The sequence below is a fragment of the Callospermophilus lateralis genome, unplaced genomic scaffold (assembly GCF_048772815.1).
Source record: "Callospermophilus lateralis isolate mCalLat2 unplaced genomic scaffold, mCalLat2.hap1 Scaffold_73, whole genome shotgun sequence".
Taxonomy (NCBI): domain Eukaryota; kingdom Metazoa; phylum Chordata; class Mammalia; order Rodentia; family Sciuridae; genus Callospermophilus; species Callospermophilus lateralis.
Window position 1 is genome coordinate 1,516,585 of NW_027515346.1, and position 22,201 is coordinate 1,538,785.

Genomic DNA, 22,201 nt, shown 5'->3' on the forward strand with positions numbered 1-22,201 from the left:
TTCTCAAGAAAGATATAAGATCTTAGATCAAAAGAGCTTACCTTCTTTTCCCATCATATTCTGGTGAAGTTGTGAGTTTCAAGAAACATAAATTAAAAAGCAATAAATCATATCCCTGGGGCTGGGGACAAGATAAACAGGTGTTATATCTTTCAGAGAATAACTTCTGAAACTAGTCATGGACTTCTCTATACAGCATTAGAAGCTATTTGGAAACACTTTTTTTTTTTTAATCTTAAAAATGTTTTGAGGGGCTGGGGTTGTGGTTTAGTGGTAAAGCACTTGCCTAGCACATGTGAGGCCCTAGGTTCGATCCTCAGCACCACATATAAATAAATAAATAAATAAATAAATAAATAAATAAATAAATAAATGAATGAATAAAGGCATTGTGTCCAACTACAACTAAAAAATACATTAAAAAATGTTTTGAAAAAGGAAAGGGTTATCAGAGAACTCTGTGCTTAGTAAATTACCATTCAAGTAATAATAAGAAGGAAGGCTATTCTTAGTAAGGCAAAGCCTGAGAAAGGTTCTTCCTGAAAATATCAACTGTTCAACAGATGAATCAAGAGAGAACCAAGGAATGTTGAACCTATAGCATAGAAGGATGTATGGGAAGCACTAAACCCAATTAAATACTATATTTTTAAAACAAAAATGAGAGTAAAAGCTTAATGTTTAAAAAAATAATAATTCAATATTATCCATTCATTCCAAAATCTCATAAAGAAAACTTATAAATCAGAAGGATGAATGAAAGTGGACATTTGGCAAAAAAGAGGGTAGCAACACTTTCTGGTTAATTAGCAAAATAATTACCAAATATGGGCTGGAGTTGTGGCTCAATGGTAGAGTATTTGCCTCACGTGTGTGAGGCACTGGGCTCAATTCTCAGAACTGCATATAAATAAATGAATAAAATAAAGGTCCATTAACAACTAAAAAAGTTTTAAAACATAATTAGCAAAATACATGTTCAGATATGTTGTTTTTTAATTCTAATAGAATTGTCTAAAATATTGCTTTCAGTAAAAAAAAATACTTCCAATCATTTAGTAGATAAAATAAAAATAAGTACACTTTATATGTCAGAAACAGCAAAGAATGTTTGAAAAAAAGCAAAACAACAAAATGCAGAAATCTCCAAACAAAATGAATAAGTAATATGAAAGTAACAATTATAATAAAAAACACCTCTGCTAAAAGAAAACTGTTAGACTTGGCTACAACAGAATCTAACAGTAATGGAGTTCCCTTAGACTGAATGAAACAAGATGAAAGTATATGTCTGCACAAACATATGCCAATTAAACACAATGGAAAAGCAATCACTAAAACATAATAATAATAGAAAAGTAGCAGTTGGCAAAAAATAAAGTATGCAAAATTTTGTTTTTATATCAAGATATAAACCCTAATAATGATACTGCAATTATAAGCAACTATATTATATAAAATAATATTAAAATATGTGAAAAATGTGATAAGAAATAAATAGAAAGACCAGAGACTTTAGAATAACATTCATAAGTTTGGATAAATTAAAGCAAAAAAAAAGTTTAAAAAATGTGAATATATTTAAAGGTTTACATATCATATTTATATTGAACTACATATTAAAAAACAAGTTAATATCAAAATGTTAAACACAAATTTTGAAAGTTTAAAACTTTTATTAATCTAATAACTAGCTTATGTTAAAAATGATAATTATAGAAAAATTTTCAAGTAATTAATGTTAAGATTGTATATCAAACATCTGGGAAGTGGCCAAGGCTACCCAAATATGATTCTGCTTCATCTTCAAAGAGGAAGGAAGGAAGGAAGGAAGGAAGAAAGGAAGGAAGGGAGGGAGGGAGGGAGGGAGGGAGGAAGAAAGAGGGAGGGAAGGAAGGAGGGAGGGAGAGAGGAAGGAGGAAAGGAAGGAGGAAAGGTGAGAGGGAAAATGTTAACTAAATTTTTCCATAAACTAAGAAAGTAAGTACAACAAAGCAATTTTAAGAAAACCAACAGAAAGAAAAACTAATTCTTTTTCAAATGCAGAAGTTAAAAATTTAAGGTAGATTTTGGGATATAGCTCAGTTGGTAAAATGTTTGCCTTACATTCACAAGGTCCTGGGTTCAACCCCAGCACTACAAAAAAATAAAATAAAAAAAAATAAGGTAGAAATTAAAAGGTAGAATTAACCCAAGAACAAGCAGATATTTCAAGAAAAATAGTTAAAATAGCTATTCTACATAAAATAATAAATTAAAATAAAACCCTAATACTCAAATTTAGTGAGAAAGGGAATATCAAAGTACACAGGTGATTAAAAATACCAAGTATTAGCCTATGCTAAGATTTTGAAAACATCAATAAACATACAATTTTTGTAGCAAATATAATTAACAAAGTTGACCCCTGTTGAAAAATCAATTAATGAATCTCTAAAATAAGTACCAAATTAAAGTTATTGTGCTAAATAAAACAAGCTATTATATTATTTAAATGCTTGTAGAAAAAAAAAAAAAAACATGAGCTTTCCAATTTGCGATTTTTATTACCAAAATTTAAAAATTGGCATAGTAGGAATTTTGGACTTTTTTTATACTTACCATTTTGAAATCTATAAGTAAAATCTTCTAAAATATATCATAGCATTTATTTAAAAACTGCTCATCAAGTTGCAAGATTTAGTGTAATAATGTAGTCAATTTATATTAAGAAATCTATTGATATCAAATAAATAATTGAAAAATATAGTTAACATAAAATGTTAAAAGGAATTTTCTAAAATTCTCAGCACAGTAACAAAGACTCACCATACAAAAGAAAAGAAAAAGTAAGAAAGCATCCCAGATCCAGAAAATGTCCAAAAGATCACAAAACGTATTTCAGAGTTCTCTGCTACACTATATCACTGAATTGTAGGCCTGAATTGTGTACTGAAAACTGCAGAGCCACCCCCCATTCCCTCCATCTGTTGGTTTTACTTTATTCAAACCAGAATCCTCACTCACATCCATATAATATTAGATGCTTAGGAAGGCTTACTAGCAGTGCTGTCATTGCCTGTGTGCAAGAAGTGTAATCAGCATGCTTCCTTCAACTGTCAGTCCTTCAGGGATTATCTCAAATGCCGACAGCTGCCTCACCAGGGTCACACCTATTCTAAGGTGGCCCAAATTCCAGGCAGAAGTAGGAAGTCCTGGCTTTCCTTCCCCAAAGAGCAGTCTTATAGCACCCTTTGGGATCAGCTAAAGCAACCACTGGGACTGCCTTGTAACTCAACATTTCCCTCTGCCCAGTTCTAATTTCTTCCTTTCCACTTCACAAATGTCCATCTCAGGGGTGTTCCTATAAGCCAAATTTCAACTTAGAGATGCTTCCTAGGGAAACCTATCCATGACAATATGGAAAATGATAATGTTATCCCAGTATCTGTCTCTGACATTTAGGCTAGACATTACCTCTTGGGGCATGGACTTGGAAATGTATCAGAAAAACAGGAATGGGTTGCCATTTCTAGTGTACTGCTCTGGGCTTCAGTTTCTCATCTTTAAAAATGAGAGAGTTGGTCTAAGGGATTTCTAAGCTCTTTCCCAGGTCTAAAATGCCAGATGATGAGATCTTCAAATATGTATATTAGCTTTAGAACTTTAATATCCATATAACATGATGGCTAATTTTGTAAACAACATCTTAATATAATCATTCATTTTGAGGTTGAACCTAGAATATTATAAGGGAGTCAAAATAATTAGCAGAAGATATGAACATTATTTCCATTCAAGCATCTACCATCTCATTTATTTATCAATCACTTATGGAGCAACTATGTGCCAAGTATTGTGTTATATTCCAAAATCAGTAAGACATGGTATCTACTCTTGGAACCTTAAAAATTAGTGAATGAAATGGATACCTAAAAAGCATAACAATACCCTATTAGTATACATTCATCAATCAGATACAATGATTTCTGTGGAACCATAGAATAATACACCTAATTCCACCTGAAGAAGGCAGGAATTTCTTTCCACAGGATTTGACAGTCCCTGGAGAAGAGACTGAAAATTGTTCAGAGAAAGAAGGCACTATAATGACAATCTCAAAAATTAACAATCAACATGGTGTTTGGAGAACATTCTAGTTCTTAGATACTTGTTCTGGACATACAACATAATGTACTGAAGCAAGGTCAGGGATAAAATCAACAAGGGTAAGTAAATACCTTGAAGGATCCCACAGACCAGTGGTAACAGTGGTTCCTAGAACTCCATCCTCCTCCCATATATCCAAGATCATGACTCTCTAGATGTAGAGCCTGGCCAAGAAATCTTGAAGCCAAGGAAACTGGATTGATTAGCAGATAAGATCTACAAATTATATTCAGGAAATAGTAGGAGTGCTCCCTACATGCCAGTATACCTAGTAGAGCTCCACCACCCATTAACCCAGCATAATTTGCAATAATGTCACCATTTCCTTATAAACGTGTTCTTTATTGAAAGATAAATTGTTAGAGTCATTCTAGTCACAAGGGTATGCTAAGGTGTTCTGGGACCACCAAAACAGGTAAGAAATAAGAACTAAAGAGAAGAGGCTCTGGGCCCTTCCCCTGATTCAATTGCATGGGTTTTATACATCAGGCCTCTGGTTGGTGCTTTCTTTAAAAGAATGAGTTCTGATTATTAAAAATGGAAATAGAAACTCATTGAATGAGTTTGTGTTAGAGTCTGTAAACAAGTCTGGATGGCGCCTGGCAAAATGCCAGAGGGAGTGGTTTGTAAAGTAACAAAAGTGAGCCATTAAGTATGGAGATTCCTGATTGGTTGACTGCTGTATCTATTTTATGCTAATTAGATAAGCTGTGTAAAATGTTTAAATACCGCTCTTATCCTACAATAAACGGCTCCTATTCCTGCTGCATCAACCTACACAAGTTATTCGTCACCCCCCTGGTTATTTTGCTGCAGCCGGACTGCGGCAAGTTTGAAATGCACTGACATGGTCAGAAGGCTAAATGTAGATAAATCATTTTTCATGGCTCTGTAGACTAAGAGGTAGGAGTGGGCAGTCCACATAGGAAGCTGCTCAGCTGCCCAAAGGAAGAATGATGGCAAGCCCTAAATAAGATAATGGTAAGATGGAAAATATTTAAGAAATTTCCAAGTAAAACTTGCAAGACTTCTGTTTTAGTCAACTTTTTTGCTGCTGTGACTAAAAGAATAACTGTAAGGAGAAAAAGTTTGTTTGAGGGCTCATGGTTTCAGAGGTCTTAATCCATAGAAGGCTGGCTCCATTTCTCTGGACTCGAGATGAGGCTGAACATCATGCGGAGTGTTAGACAGAGGGCAGCAGCTCACATCACAGTGATCAGGAAGCAAAGATGCCACTCTCCAGATACAAAATGTATACCCCATAGACACACCCCCAATTAACCACTTCCTCCAGTCACACTCCACCTGCCTCCAGTTACCACTCAGTTAATCCCATCAGGGATTAATTCACTGATTAGGTTAAGACTCTCACAACCCAATAATTTCTCCCCTCAACCTTCTTTCACTGTCTTATACATGAGCTTTTGGGAGACACCTCACTTCCAAACCATAACAACTTCATAATTAATTTTATGGTGGTGAGATAAAAGATGTGGCTAAGTTATATAAGACCTCTATGTGAACATATCCCCCCAAAGGGAAAAAAAAATACAGGATATACGATGTGAATGCTCTATTATTTAACAGCTTAGGAAAATCTTCTGCAAAGGGCAAAGAGGATTTAGTGAGAAGGCCAAATCTCCTTCCTACATATACAATAATAACAGCATTTTAGTCTACTTATAAAAATGTTTAATTTTACTAAATGTTACTAAGCACTTTTAGGCTACCAGACTACACTCCAGAAAGCTATAATGCTAAGATTCAGAATCATAGTGAAGTAAAAATTGACTAGTGTTTTTTTATAATTTTTTAAAATATTTTTATTGTGGCATTATAGTTGTACATAATGGTGGGATTAATTGTTGTTTATAAGGTTTGATTATAATTCTAACAGCAGATAAGAAAAGTGCTCTGGAGCCAGGAAGAGAGTGGAAAATATTACCCAATACTTGCACATGGAATGAATGACCAGAACTTAAAGTTTGAATTAAAGAATCAAAGTTTAGTCTATAGATCACTAGGCAATGAAGGAGGTGTGACAACAACATTAGTGTTAATAGGTCAGACAAACATTGGTTTAAATACTAGTTCTGACACAAACTATCTTGCTAAGCTAAGAACAGCACTCTGTGTCCTCTGAGAGCAGACACCAAGATGGAATTTGATGTGCAAGAGATTCAGAGTATTCAGAACTGAAGCTTATACAATTTTGAGGAATACATTTTTTATAAAAAGGAATATGAAGGCATGTAAAAAATCAGTTTTTACTTAGAAAGATAAAAATATTTAAAGATGAAAATATCAAAAAATCCAGAAAATTTAAGAAGTAATCCAGAAAAATATATCTGATGAATACCTACTTAACACCCTTCTGGAATACTTTCCCCACATGATTGACAATATATTCTTTGATCACCTCTTCATAAAATAAGATTCCATAAAACCATTTTCTTTCCCAGGTGCTGCTTCCTTTACACTGCTGACATTTTAAGTCAGGTAAATTCTTGGTTGGAAGCAGGGAAAGGAGAGAGGGATAGGCAGCTATTAGGTGCATTGTTAAGAGCTTTAGCAGGATCTCTGGCCTTTACCCTGGAGATATTGCTCCCCTCCTGTTGTGACCACTAAAAATGCCTCCAGATATTGCCAAGTGTCCTCTGGGGAAAATCCCACCCAGTTGAGTGTCACTGCTCTGTAGAAAGAATAGAACGATATTGTCTTAGTCTACTCAGATTGCCATAACAAAATATCATAGACTAGGTGGTTTAAGCAACAGACATTTATTTTCTCACAGTTCTAGAGAGTGAAAAGTTCAAGATCAAAGTCCCAGCTGAGTTTGGACTTTGAGAAAAGCTCTGTCACTGGCTTATACCCATCTGCATTCTCCCTGTACCTTCATAAGGTAGAGATATAGTTGGCTTTGTGGTATCATTTTTTGTAAGGACACTAAAATCTGTCACCTCAGAGTTTTACCTTTCTGACTTCATGTAACACCAATTACTCTCTTTATAGGACTTACCTCCACATATAGTCATATTAGGACTTCTAGTTTCAATATATGAATTTTGGGGAAACACAGTTCAGTACATTGTAAGTAGATAATTAAACTTATCATAGGTAGATAATTAAGTCTATAGTACAGTTGTTCAAAATTTTTTCAAATATTTTTGAAAAAGTTTCTATTGCTTTACAGAGTATTCATAGTACTATGTAAATGTTAGGATTGTTTTCAAATTTGGGAAAATATCAAGTTCTTTTATAAATGACCTTTAAGATTCCAGACCAGTTGAGGTTTCTGGACTAATGATTAATCCTAATTGCTTTGAATTAATGATACTTGTCATGGATGTCAATGTAGTGCTATATTATGACATTAATGTTACCATTACTATCGTTAGATTTTTCATGTCACCTCAGGAAGGTATTAATGAGAAATCTGCATAGGTCTAGTTGAGCAAGGCCATTTCAGACAGGAGGAGGAACATAGGCAAAAGTCTGGCTATGTTACAACAAAGAAGCTGTTTGGACAGTGTGGGATATATGTAAAGCAACAGCAGATGAGATAAGAAAAATGGTCTGGAGCCAGGAAGGAAGTAGAAAATATTACCCAATGCTAGCACATGGAATGAATGACCAGAACTTAAAGTTTGAATTAAGTAATCAAAATTTAGTCCATAGATCTCTAGGAAATAAAGGAGGTGTGACAACAACATTAGTGTTAATAGGTCAGACAAACATCAGTTTAAGTACTAGGTCTGAAACAAACTATCCTGCTAAACTTAGAACAGCACTTTGTGTCCTCTGAGAGCAGACACCAAGATGGAATTCTATGTGCAAGAGATTTATTGAGGGAAATGTCATGAGAGATAAAGAAGATGGGTAAGAGAAGGTGTGGAAAGTCTTCCCAATCATGACAAAGACCTGACATCAGTGAAGGGAAAGAGAAGAAAGAAGGATTGGGTGGGAATACCCTCAGACTCCAGTAAAATTCTAAATCTTTTGCATAGATTTAACAATGGAGGAGTCTGTACTGGGGAGGAATTGCCTAGTGCTAGAACTCTGGTCATGGTCTACAACTGACTGAGGGTTCCCAGAGCGGGTGTGGTTCTGGTAGGATCCCGTGATGGCTTTGAAGGTCTGGCAGCTGGAGAAGGCATGCCAACATGTTCTTCTGAAGGGAGTTCTGAGCCATGAACTTCCAAAATTTACCCACTGGCTACAGTTTAGCTATAGAATCAATTAATAAGCTCATAAATCATGCAAATAAAACCAAACTGAATTTATTTCATTCACATTCTTTTTAGCCATATCCAAAAACATTTTGCCCCTCTTCAATGCCACCGGCCTGAGTATGTAAATACAACAGAGGATAAATTGGAGTGAAAATACATAGTGGTCTTAACTGATTTTAGACACAGCATCTTAAAATATTTTTCTTATAAATTTAAAAGTCTGTGTACATGTGAACATATTGCTGGAGCCACTGTCAAGACTTTGGAATGAACCTGTGTAAATGTAGATCCTGAAACTTAAGGCATGTTTAGCTTCACACACATCTACCTCTGTTTCCAGAGGCAGTGATGATTTCTTGTATTGGACATGCACTAACATAGACCAAGTCCAAATCCTTAATTCCCCAAACTTTCAGCTGTCTAAAAGGAGAGAGAATAGAGGGTTGAGAAGACTAGCAAACCAGACCTCCTGGTCATCAGACTGATTTTATTAGTGCATGGTGAGAATGGACAAATAATTGAGAGTCCACTGTCCCAAGATGTCAGTGGTAGGGAAGTAGCTGCTGAAGCACTACGATAGGGTCCCCATTACCTCAAAGATTAAGCCTGGGAAGACAGGCCTTAATTATCTACACCAAGCTGAGAAGGCAAGGTAGATAGAAAATTAATAGAGAGTGACATCCATGCTGGGCAATAGTCTCTATAGGGCATTCAAACCCCAGAGCTCTAAATATCCTAATCACCACCTCCAAGATGTGAAGGTACTGATACAAGGAGCAGCCTGACCAGCCTGAGATGTGTATATACAAAGAGAGTCATAGTGATTACCTGAGCATGCTAGCATGTTCCTTTTGCTAGCATAAACTGAGATGCAGAAAATTATTTTGGAGAAGTCAAGAGAAAAAGCAAAATAATAAGAGGGATATGCCAGACTTACTCAGGAGACTCAGAGAAAAGTGGCCTCTGTAAATGTATAAAATCTTGGTGTGAGCAGCAAAATTAACGTGTCTTTAAGTTTAAATATCTCTTTCATAAACAGAGTCAATCTGTATCCCAGGTTCCTAGCCATTGGTCTCATGTTTCCCCTAAAATACACCTTAGAACCTACAAGTGGGCAGAAGGAATTAAGAATTCTTTCCAAGTATAAATTATTTATCACTTTATTCCACTCTCTCTTTACCTTCATTGGGATGCTTCCAAATTGACAAAGAAACCTATTTACTGTTAATTGATTACCACTCTAAATTCATTGAGATTGCAGCAGTAACAAGCATCTCAAGCAGTTCGGCTAAGATTAGCTGTAGCACATCAAGGGGGAGGAGAAAAGATGTGGCTGCGGCAGGCTCTTCTCACAGGCAGTGGACTTCCAATGTCAAGTATACATGTTCAAAATTCAGGACGACAGTCTTAGTTATTCTGAAAGACAAGTTAAAACACAGGCATTCCTCTTTGCAGCACAAAATGATGGTCAGTGGGAATGAAGTCAGAAAAAAGAATCCTTACTTGTCCTATAGATTTTCTATTGCAAATGGATCAACACAGCTTTTCTACATGTTATACTATAAACTCCCAATAGCAGATCTGTTGAAAGCATTATAAAAGATTTTTTTTGTATTAACTTTCAAAGTTAAATAAATAAATAAATAAATAAAATCTAATGTTACAAGGGAATATGAAAAAATTCTGTGTAAGAAAATGTATTCAAAAGAGATGTATTTTATTTCACAACATTTTTGCAAGAAATTACTTGCCTATAACATTTTTCATCGAATAGTAAAATTTTCTGTACAAATTTCTATTCCACAAAATGGATAAAAGATTTTTTATGAAAGTCATAGTTAATTATGATTAATCCAGATGTCAGAGGTATAAGAACAATCAAAGGGGCTGGGGTTGTGGCTCAGTGGTAGAGCGCTCACCTAGCACATGTGAGGCCCTGGGTTTGATCCTTAGCACCACATAAAAATAAATAAATAAAATGAACATATTTTTTTAGAAAAGAATAATCAAAGGAAAAAATAATTGAAATTAATATACTTAAGAACTTTAACCCAATCTACAAGGATGACAAATTATATTATAAATATTAACATTAATTTATTCATTCAATATGTACAAATTGAGTTACTAATTCAAGCCAGGCTTTATTTTAATCATAAGAAAAAGTGACAAAAAGCTCCTGTCCTCATCGATCTTATAAGCAAAGAGGAGATGTGATGAGACAGACAATTAAAAAAAAATCTGTGCTGTGTGCTAATGAATGCTATGGAGGAGACTATCACAGGAGAACGGGAAAGAGCTGACACTTGGGGAGGGTGTTGCTATTAAATAACAAGTGGTCCAGAAAGGCTTTTCTGACATGGTGATATTTCAACAGAGATGTCAAGAAAATGTGGAAATAAACAATTTGCTTATCTTGGAGAAGATGATTCAGTTCAGAAAGAATAGCAAGCAAAATAATAGCAATATGCAAAACCCCTGAGAGGATAGTTTGTTAGCATATCCAAGGAGCTAAAAGTTGGCCACTATGGTTGAATAAATGAGAAAAAAGTGGAACACGATGTAAGAGCATTCAGACTAAGCAAAGACAGGAAGCCATTGTGTAGACATTGGATTTTCCATTGCAAATGGATCAACACAGCTTCTCTGTAGAATGAAAGAAAGTGCTAGGGAAATACTTAGTAGGTTAATGAAGTAGTCAAAGTAAAAAGTATTGTTGGGAGGTCACAGTGGAGGGTGCAACAACGTAAAGATGGGAGCAGCAGCCTGGATGTCTATTTCCATATAGGGCGAAGAGTTCAGGATGATTGAGGTTTATGTCCTGGAATTGCCATTTACTAAAGAAGAGAAGATTATAGGGTGAATAGAACAGGTTTGAGACAGGAAAGTAGAGTTTTGTTATGAGGATTTCCAAAATGAAATGACAGTAAAGATATCCAAGAGGAAAGTATGTGTGTGAGTGTGTGTGTGTGTGTGAGTGTGTGTGTGTGTGTGTGTGTGTGTGTGTGTGTGTGTGTGTGTGGTGTCTTCCACTGGTCATATTACTGAGAAAAATTATTATTGTTGCAAATAAGAACCAAATCATGGAGTAAAAGAAAAAATGTCTGAAGATGAGATGCCTGCAGCAGCACAGAAATACTGGAAGACTATTGAACTGAAATAGACAAAATGCCATAACGGAATGATCTTTGGATTTCTGACATCCTCTAGGTCTCAGCAGTCTCCTATCTATCTCTGAAGCAATGTATGACTAAGTTCCATGAATGAGTGACACAGCTCTACCAAATTCAGAGAATATAAATTCTCAAAGTCATTTCCCACAAATAAAGCTCCAGGAAAAAATAAATAAATAATTGTTTTGTAGATTGTGACAATTTCCTCCTTTGGAAATAAGGACTTGTTCTGGGCCTAAGAACTGAAATTCTGAAAGTCCCATCATTTGCACACTGCACAGTTTCAAGGGACCCTTGTACAAGCACCAGTCCCACCCAGTGTATTTCAATTCTGTGCCGCTGGCAGGAGCAGAGTAACCTTGCTCAGACCATCAAAATTATGCTTCTTTGTCCTTATTTATAAAAGAAAGCAAATAGTACTGTTCAGACAGAGTTAAAGATATAAGAAAAATATAACATCCAGTAATACGGTATATAGTATAGCATGATTTAGAATACAACGCATGTTTAAAAGGCATCAGAATTGTTAGTTCCATCCTTTCCCACTCCAGGCCTTGAGGTGAGCTGGACAAAAACCAAGACCTTTAGTGTGAGAATTTGATTAGTCATGTAGTTGAATGAGTGAGGTCTCTTGATATGAATTAATTTACACAGTGGGGAGGCCAAGAGAACTAAATTTTGAGCATTTACTATATTCAAGGTATTTTGTAAATGCTGATCAAATTAATCTCCAAAACAAACATACCAGGTAAATATTTTCATTCTATTTCATAAATAAGGTTAAGTGATTGAAGAAACACACACCAGAGCCTGCAACTAGTAATTGTTTCTTGACCAGGCTTGATTTGGAAACCTCTTCACACCTCATCACTCTGTCTCCCTGGAGGCTGTTTCCCACCCTGACTCTGTTGCCTGGTGCTGCTTTACAACATGATGGCCACACCAGGTCACCAATCTAAGAATAGCCTGTGAACATGACCCGTCTAGACTTTTGCTTGTCTGTGCCTCTCTTCTCCGAGTCCCTCCCGCCACGGTGCTCTGTCTGTACTTCAGTTTTTATGATCAAAGCCCCTCTTTAAATCAATGTTATTCCTGATCAGTCATCTAGGCATGTCTCCAGCCAGCAGCCTGGTCTACAAATACAGCCTTCAATCTCCTGTGGCCATTGCTATTCAATTGGCAGAAACCTGGAAGTTGCCTTAAGTGTTCTAAGTCACTCCTCACATGCAATCCTTCACCAAGTTCTATTGTTTCTGCATCTAAAATATCTCTTGAATCTCTCTACTTCTATTTTCATAACTGTCTTTCTACACCAGGTCACCAATTCTCTCTCACCCCGATTGCTGCAATAGCACTATTAAACATTTTCTTCATCGTCTCTCTTCCCCACTACTAACTTTTGTCCCTATAAAGTAGGATTTTAAAGCAGAACCCAATTATGTGCCACCTTAAAATACTTGCTTTAGTTCCGACCGCAGACCAAGGCAATCGGTTTGCTATTCTGTAGTGTAGACTGCCCACCACCTTGCATAACCTGGCTTTTGTTCTCACCTCCATTATCTATGTAACAGTCATCACCACCTCCTTCCACTTCCGGAAAAGAAAAAACTCCTTCCTGCCTCTGAGACCCAGTTCCTCTGCTCACTCAGATGCAGAAATGTTACCTCTCTGTCTCTACATTCATCTGGTTTGCCTTAGAGCAATTCATAGTCTGTAAATACAGAGTTGGCCACTGAGAGAAAGAACAGTCTTCTAGAACATAGATAAGAGCAAATGTGAGCATGTAGAAAGATCTTGACCCAGACTGAAAAGAGATGTCTTGGAGAAACTGGAAAAAATATTATTATTTTTTTTAATCTTTTTTTTTGGAGGGATGGGGTTCCTTTTTTTTTTTTTTTTAATCTTTTTTGGAACTGGGGGTTGAATCCAGGGCTTTGTGAATACAAGGCAGACACTTTGCCACTGAGCTACATCCCAGCCCCCAAAATATTATTTTTTGAGACAGCCTTTGGGTCCCATTGCAAAACTGTGAATTCCATGGAGGTAGAGCTATGTCCTTTAATCACCAGTGCACTCGCCCTTATATATACAGTGCCTGATATATAGAAATCATTCAGTACATAGACTACGACTTAATTCCTATGAAACTGAGCATGACAGTCACTCTGGACACTACTGATTAGTATTTACTCAGTTTATTCTTTTTTCTCTCAACAGTACAGAATATAATAGGTATTTTCCACAGATACTTGTGCCTAACAACCTCACAAAATGGTTTGCTTGTAGTCATTGATGCTTGAATATGGATAATTTTGTAATCTTGTTTCAGACTTAATTTTCATTTAATAAATCTGTGACCCATTTCTTCTCTCCACTGCCTCCCTCCCACCAGCTCTGCTCTCCATAGGCTAAAATGTCATGTGGCCTTACCTTGGCTAACAGGTAATTCACAAAAATAAGTACTTTGGCACTTCTTTTGTGACTTGCTACCTTAACAAAGGTTTTATGAATATTTCTTAGATAACTATGATCCTCATAGTGTTTTAGTCAGCTTTTTCGCTGCTGTGACTAAATGACCCAACCAGCACAACTGTAGAAGAGGGAGAGTTATTTGAGGGCTCATAGTTTCAGAAGTCTCAATCCATAGACAGCTGGCTCCATTCCTCAGGACTCTAGGTAAGAGAAGATCAACATGGTAGAAGAGTGTGGCAGAGGGAAGCAGTTTATGTGGTGATCAGGAAGCACAGGGAGACTCTACTCGCCACATACAATTATATAGCCAAAGCCATGCCCCACTGTCCCACCTCCTCCAATCAGACTCTGTCACCTCAGTTACCACTCAGTTAATCCTTATCAGGGAATTAATTCAGTGATTGGGTTAAGACTCTCACAACCCAGTCATTTCTTCTCTGAACCTTCTTGTATTGTCTCACATGTGAGCTGTTGGACACCTCACATCCAAACCATGATACATAGTAAAGCTGACTTTTTATTTAATAAAACATATTTTTAAAGTCTACATTTATTCCACTCAAAATTGTTATTTGTACAATGAAATTTGTATTAATTTTCAAAAAAACCAATTAAGGATATATTAGAATGTGGTAGATATAATGTATTTTAGAATTATGCTAAATATAGAACAAAACCAATGTATTGGAAAAGTTATTATTACTAAACACATGTTTAATGTCTACATTTGTGAGAAACTTTTTCACATAAGTTATATATGCCTCTAAATAAGAAGTTATTATTCAAATTTTACAAAAAATAAAAGGCTCACTGAAATTAAGAAAGTTTTCTCAATGGCTGGTAAGGGGCAAAAAATCACAAACTAGAACAAAGTTTAAATGAAGATAATCAGCTTTTCAAGTAATTGTGTTTATGGGATCAGAATGTAAGTAAAGACAGCTATTTAAAAAATTGATCAGATTCCTCTTGTATTTCTAAACATTAATGCTGCAGGAAAATAATCCCAAGATCTCAGTGGCTTATAGCAGTAAGCATTTGTTTTTCTCATCCTGAGTCTGTTTGTCAACCATAATTTAGCTCACCCTGACTGGTATCACTTAGCCTCGCTGGGCTTGGATGTTCTCCAGCCTGCATGTCATATTCAGGTCTGTCTATTTCTTCATCATTCTGAGAAAAGAATATCTGGGGCAGATGGCAGAAGCTGAGTGGTGAAGGTGAATGGCAACAGGTGACTACACATTTATAGCTTCTGCTTCCCTTCACATTTCATTGGTCAAAGCAAGACACATGGCCAGAATCCATACCAAGACAGCAAGGAACAGGTTTCACCTAGTTGACCATCTGAAGTGGTGCCACATTATGTAAGGAAAATGAATAAAGGTCTAACCTACAAACATGAGAGAGTAAAGAACTAGAAGCAACAATCTAATCTATTGTAGCATTTTTACTTCTAGTCTTTGAGGTCAAGCAACAATCTTGGATCCAATTACTTAGAGATAAAGTAAGATAAACAGATTAGATCAACCACTTCAAAGCTAATTTACTGACAAAAATGCTCTTCTGAAATGTGCTCTTACTTAACAAAATTAAAGATAAGGATGTAGAGCTATTTTAAGAATATTATTAAGAAATATAGTAACTAGGAGTTCCCAAATTCCCATACACAAAGAAAAATTAATTAACAAGAGAAAAGTTTTAAACTTGTAGTATCAACAGCCATTAGGCTCTAAAATTTGCCATAAGGTATTAATTTATAAGGCTCACAAAAATATTAAAAATCAATACAAAAATAATTAAGAACTTAATATTCTATTTAATATGAGGGGAGGAAGAAAGTTTTCAAACTCATAAATGTAGAAAATGCTAAGAAAAACCTTGATAAAGTTGTTCACATTATAGTGTCAAAAATATTTCAAAGAATGTAATTTATAGAAGACTTATCAAAAATCTTTGGTCAGTTTTTAAATGCTTTAAATATTTAAATGGAAAAGAAACAAAAAAATCACCCAATTAATTTCTAAGGCCAAAGAGGCTGAGCAAAAATTACAATAAAGAACAAACAAAGTATTACTAAGAGTAAAAATCAAATGGCAGTTAACCACTGAACCACATCCCCAGCCCTACTTACTTAGAGACAGGTCTCACTGAGTTGCTTAGCACCTCACTTTTTGCTGAAGCTGGCTTTAAATTAATGAGTCTCCTGTCTCAGCCTCCCAAGCCACTGGGATTATAGATGTTCACCCCCCAACTAGGCTAATACTTTAATGTTAAGAATTAATTCTAAATTTTTAAGTTGGAATCTTTGTATCAACTAGCAACACGTGTTTGCTTTAGAAGTACATATTATTGTCCTACTTTCAGAAAAGATGAAGAAATTTGTACACTTTCAGTTCTTCCCACCTCTTGTGCTTTGTTTTTAAATTGTATTCAATACTTTATCATGATTTCTATCATTCATATTTTCCTATCACCTTTCACACTGGCTCAGGCCAGCCAAAATTGCCCTCTTTTTATTCCTTAACCCTCCCAAGATCTTTTCTGCTTTAGATTCTTTTACTCACTTTCTCTTCTTGGCACATCTGCTCCCAAATAGTTGCCAGGCTGGCATTTTTTTTTGTCATCCAGGTCTTAGCTCAGGTCCCCCTCTAAAAAAGTCTGCCCTGACCTCTGACCCTCAAAATGCTCAGCACACCACCTTGTTTTCATTTCTGAAGAGTATTTTTTACTCTGAGAATCCCTTGTTCAGCATGTATTTTCTGTATTTCCATACTACCATGTAATTCCATGAAAGGATTTTTCTCTTCACCACTTCCTATTAGAAGTGTGACTGACACTTGAGGAAATCTGTACTTTCCTCTAGATTGGAGAAGGCTTGTATCTAGTCCCAGCAAATTCCCTTGTCTCAGCTGGGCATCAGGATGTGGGAGACATGCTTTATATTTTTCAGCTTGGTGTTGTTTATCTATCCACATTACACGCTAACTCATTTTAAAAGAGTTTAACTCTATTTTTTGTTGTTATCGCTGCTTTTGATGCACTTTGTTGGGACATTGTAATTACATGTAATGTTGGGATTCAATGTGATGTATCTGTACATGCACATAATTTGATCAATTTTATTCCTCAGTACCTCCCCTTCCCCCTCTGCCCTTCTTCCTTCTGATCCCCTTCTATTTTGTGGGGTAGATTTTTTTTCTCTAGTTTTCACATATGAATGAAAGCATGAACCTGGGCCTTACTTATGGTACTTAACATGAAGCTATCAAGCTCCATCCATTTCCCCACAAATTGCATGACTTTATTCTTCTTTGTGGCTGAATTGTGTATACATACTACTCCATTGTGTATAGATATCACATTTCTTTTTCCACTTATCTGTTGGTGAATGTCTAGGCTGGTTCCATAACTTAAATAAAAGTGAATTGTGCTGCTATAAACATGGGTATGTATATGTTGCTACAGCATGCTGACTTTAATTGCTTTGGATAAAAATTGAGGTGTGGTATAGCTTGGTCTGATGGTAGTTCCATTTCCAGTCTACTGATTTCCATAGTAGTTGTACTAATTTACAATACTACCAACAGTATATAAATGTTTCCATTTTTGATCCATTTTGAGAAAATTTTTAATTAAAATCCTCCACACCAACATCATCGGTTTTTAATTCTGCACACATTTTCCACAATTAGTATTTTAATTTCTTCAGTTTGATTGAGTAAAACTGAACCTAAAAGGAAGGGATGATGATATAAGCTAAGAAATGATAACACAATCACCATTGCTAATTGCAGATGTCTTTGTGAGTTAATGAAGAATTTTTTCCCTTTCCCCCATAAAAAACAATAATGTAGTCTTCAGAAATTCCATTGATGGACATCTTTGAGAATCATAAACCACATGTAAGAAACCCTAAATGAATGTGAACCTTAGGTCTGACTTCTCCACATTAACCTTTTGAACATCTTCTCTATTTTCTAACATAAATAATAAATTCTTCAATAATCTAATTTGAGCCAAAGTAAATTCTACAACAATGCTCTTAATTATATCTATGATAATATATTAATATTGGTGAAGTGTTAAGACCAGTGCTTGGTACTATATAAGTGTTTAACAAATTATTAAACAAAACTGCTTTTAAATAACCCTAATATTCTCAAGACATGCTGATGTGACATTGCCTAATTACCAGTACAACAAAATATATATCCCGGTAACTACATTCCAAATGCATAATACTATGAAAAGAAAGAGTAAGGACTAAGTTAACACAGAGATATTGCGGACTTTGTGGCTCTGTGTGTGGGGCTTTATGGCTGTGATTGAAAGGAAAAAGGAGAAACTCAAACAGCAGCTACCTAGATTACCAAGATTGTATGCTCCAGTGGGATCCCAGGCACGGACTCATGACTACTCCTTCTCACCTTATAACAATGCAATTTCTCTGAACATTTTCCAGGATCCCAAGATTATGAGTTTCTGTCTTCTCTCAGTCAACCCACAGTACTCCATTTCTTGGCTTCTGTTCCAAACAATCATGATGAAGGTGAATATAGGGAGTTAAGGAGGACATAGAATGTCCATATGATTAGGGCAAGCAGGATTAGCCATGAGTCAGCACCTGGAAGTCCATTGGAACATACAATCTCATTAATCTGTTCATGTAAATGCAATATTTTTCCATCTATTACATGCCACATAGAAAAATATCCTGTTGAATCCTACCCCCAAAGACTTTTCTCTAAGCAAAAGTAATTAGGTACCTGCTCTTTCCTTTAAAAAATGTGCTTATTTTGTTCTAAATTATAACGCCATCCTCATAAGGTAAAATGGCATTACCAAGGCAAAGTACAATGGAACTTGGATCAAGAACTTGAACTAAGAGCTAGGAATATAACTCATTGGTGCAGGGCTTGTTCAGTGTGTCTGACATCTTGGACTCAATTCCCTACATTGAAAAACAAAAGGAACAAAAGAAAAAAACTCAAACCTATTTGGTTAGAGTACTGCTTGTTCTTGATTCCCTCACAAGTGGGTTAAAGTAATGCAAATCCTCCATTTCTTTGCTGGTCTAGTCTCTTTTCTGTTTTTTGTGTGACCTGCAAACTTACCTCTCTGATCCAGACATCTTCCTTAACATCTTTCCACTTTGAAAAGTTTCTAAAATTTTATCTCCCCGTTTTTTTTAAAGACTCTTGTTGCATTGGACCTTTTAAAAATTGCTTGGCTCACCTTTTCCACCTTTTATAACTGCTATTAAAATATAGTATTATTTGAAGAAAGCAATTTTATAATAATTCTTATAGAAAACTATATAAAATATCAACACAGAATGTCTTCTTTATCTAAATTATGACATTTCCTTAACACAATTGCTGTATACTGAAGCACATCTTTTGACTACAGTAAATCTCTTTGGTCTTTTTCTTTGTTTCATTATTTCTCACATATAAAACAGTCCTGAAGTTTATTCCAAAATGGGCTCATGGACCCCTCAGCTGGCAGCTCAGATCTTGATCATATCACTGAAATCAAAACAGACTTTTTGTATATCTCTAGACCATAAAATATCTATTTCTCTATATGCCTATACCGCCCTTCTGACTATCAGTCAATCAGGGTTATTGCACTAACATGCAATAAAGATATAAAAGGAATTTTTAATGGCCAAATGCACTAGAACTAGATTGAGTCTCAGCCAATTTTCCCTTGAGCCCAGCTTTACAAAGTAATATTTGCTTAAACAATCTAGATATATATTCCACATGACATTCTAAAACACTGCCCACCTCCATCCCAGAGGGGTTCTCATTACTAGTACAGCACCAAAATAATGCAAAAGAAGCCACTGCATTTTCTGAGTTAGTTACACAAAACTCAACAATAATCACACACACCACCCACCATATGCAAGTGCACTCTATATTCATATAAACCTTACTACAATATTACAAAATAATATAGCTAAGGTACTACCTGCATTTTCAAATTATACCTCCTATTCTTTTTATTCCCTCAAATAAACTGTGTGCTACCATATTTATTCAATCATTGCCGAAAACTAATGAGAGTATAAATGTAGCTGGCTATGAAAAATAAGTGCCCAACAGCCAGTGTAGGTTATGTATTAAGATATGGGTTATATCCAGGCAGGTTATTTCTGGAGGGACTTCATTCCCACAAATCCTCCAGCATATATGGTGTTACACAACAGATTGCTCTGTCAGGGCTTCTGCCTCTGAATTCCAGGTGTGCTCGATTTTGCATCTGTTACTTCACAAATGCATCAGACTTGAACGGCAAACTATATGGCTCCCCTTACTGGACCTACTTTCAATCACAAATATGCACAAATTACAGGCACAGAGGCTGGTGCCATCTGAAAATGCCAAGAGTGAATGGTGTCGGGTTGGGTGCGCAGACATAACTCAACATGAGTACAACAGCCCTGGAACGTACTGTCTGGTGCTTCCCAGCTGACCCTGATCTATGGTACCTGGATAACAAATGTGCACATTTAGAATAGCCTGTTCACTTACTGCTCTGTGCTGGGAATCAAAAAAGTTACAAATATCCCTAAGTCCAAATACAGTAGTGACAGGCAGTAATGGTGTCATTATCAGGCCATAATTCTATGCCTATCACTGACTGCCACTGGCAATAAAAATGATAGCCTGTAGCAAAGTGGCCACTAACAGACACTAGCAAGGGGATAGCAAATTGCACTTAGTACCTTGATTATATCTTCAATTAGCTTTGGGTGTGAAGGTGAGTCTGTGTGTGTGTGTGTCTGTGTGTAAATGAGAGACCTAATGACGTAGCTTTAATGTGTGCATCTGGTCACTGGTTCCCTAACAAAGAAAAATTAAGTAAAACAAAACAGGAATGTTCCTTTTCTTTCTTTCTTTTTTAGGAATTCTTTTCTGGTGTCACCAGCTGATGAACTATTGGGAAGTGTATTTTTTACTTCTTTTTAAAACACAAATATGGGTCTCCAAACGTTCCCTCAGGATAGGATGCTTTTTGAGAATGGGAACTCTCTAAAAGCCAAGAATCCTGGTTCGTGCCTATACACTCTCTCAAGCAATGGGAAAGTGTCCAGAGAAAAAGATCTGCTTGAAATTTCCACGCAAGGAGAAAACAGAAAATTGTTGACCCTACACATTCATACTGCCTTAAGAAAATCTTTTGTTGAGGTTGGTGAAGCTGTGGTCACACTCCTGATATTATCAAGGACTGATCATAACCACCACTGGAGACAATCTCAGATTATAAGATTTTTTCTTTCTTTCTTTCTTTTTTTTTTTTTTTTTTTTTGGTACCGGGGATTGAACTGAGCCACATCACCAGCTCTGTTTTGTATTTTATTTAGAGACAGGGTTTACTGAGTTGTTTAGCACCTTGCTTTTGCTGAGGCTGGCTTTGAACTCGCAATCCTACTGCCCCAGCCTCCTAAGCCTCTGGACTACAGGCGTGCACCACTGCGCCAGACTCAGATTATAAGAATTTTCTTTCTGAAGGAAAACAATTTCCTGCTGCCCTACAGAGTGCTTTAATGAATTCCTTACATACTTTGTGCATCATAAAATGTCCACACAGCAAAAGTGTAAAAGACAGCCACACATTAACATTATTTGACAGTATTCTAAACAAGTATAGTTTTATAGAGACTAGAGAAGTGTTGCAAATGTTAACACAATGAGAAACAAAAGTCTAAGCACTTAAATTTGGAACCAAAGCTAACATGATCAGAAATGTCTGTGTGTTATTATTCTAAGCTTCTGAGACTTTGACTGGTTCTAAAAGTTTAGACTTACTCAAAGCAACCAGTAACAGAGCATCAAAGTTTTCTTGCACCACTTGGCTTTCTCAAATTCTCCTTGCTTCCTGGTGTGTGGTGAGGTTGGCTGTATTTCACTGTTATTTATATACTTGTTATCAACTCAGGCAATGAATTCTACAGTCAAGAGAATCATATGCTTTCTTTCTTTTGGCCAATTGTATTGATTTAGTTCTTTCTCATTGGCAGATAAATTCAGCTTATGGAGCAGCAATTATCCAGAGGGAACGGTAATAAGATCCACAAGATATAAGGAGCTTACTCAAGCCGCCTAGACTATCCTTAAAACTGATTTTTAAGACTGTTTTTATTTATGCAAGATCAAAACCTCAGTG